This window comes from Geospiza fortis, unplaced genomic scaffold, assembly GCF_000277835.1.
Source record: "Geospiza fortis unplaced genomic scaffold, GeoFor_1.0 scaffold167, whole genome shotgun sequence".
Taxonomy (NCBI): domain Eukaryota; kingdom Metazoa; phylum Chordata; class Aves; order Passeriformes; family Thraupidae; genus Geospiza; species Geospiza fortis.
Window position 1 is genome coordinate 1,141,895 of NW_005054355.1, and position 696 is coordinate 1,142,590.

The window sequence follows — 696 nt, forward strand, 5'->3', positions numbered from 1 at the left end:
AGTATTGATTGTATTTATTGATGGCTCACTTTGCACAGTACCACCAATATGGCATTTTTCAAACAACGTAATCCAGTTGCATTCTCTGCAAAATTTAGTGGAGTTTAGACTGAAGGCTCTAAATTTTTTTCTTTCAGTCTTTCTGTAAGCTGACATAAAAAGAAATTATAGACTTAGTGTGTTTTATGATTCTCACTTGACAATGTTTATTCCTTGAAGGAAAAAAACCCCAAATTCACTAGAGGCTAAGGAAAGACAAGAAGCTGCTGTTAAAATATAAGTACTTTATATTAAATAATGGGGTAACAGCTCAAATAAGGTGTGCTACTTTATTTCTTAAATAGTATTTTTAGTTGTAATTTGGTTTTCTACTGCCAGACCAAATGGCAAAAATCTAAAGAAACTACATGACATTTTATGTGGAGGCTGGGCAAAGAAATAAAGGTAATATTAATGAGGTATTGTGTGCAGTTTCAGCTAAATGTTTAAGATTATATGTATATACATTTCTTTATAAAAAAGAAATAGTGACTACAATACGTGAAGAGGTCAGAGATCCAGTCATGAAAGCTTGAAAGTTTCTTGAGGACAGCAGTGTCTTAATTTTTAGTTCCCTTCCCATAAAGCAAATCCACCCCTGGTGGTTTTTTTGCAGTTCATGTCATAGTAATGGTTAATAATGATACAAACATTCCT

General features: G+C 32.5%; 1 protein-coding gene across 1 annotated transcript in view; it reads left to right on the top strand.

The window, feature by feature from the left end:
- SECISBP2 (SECIS binding protein 2) overlaps positions 1-696 on the top strand; it is a 25,274-nt gene that overhangs the window by 19,341 nt on the left and 5,237 nt on the right. The window lies entirely within an intron of this gene.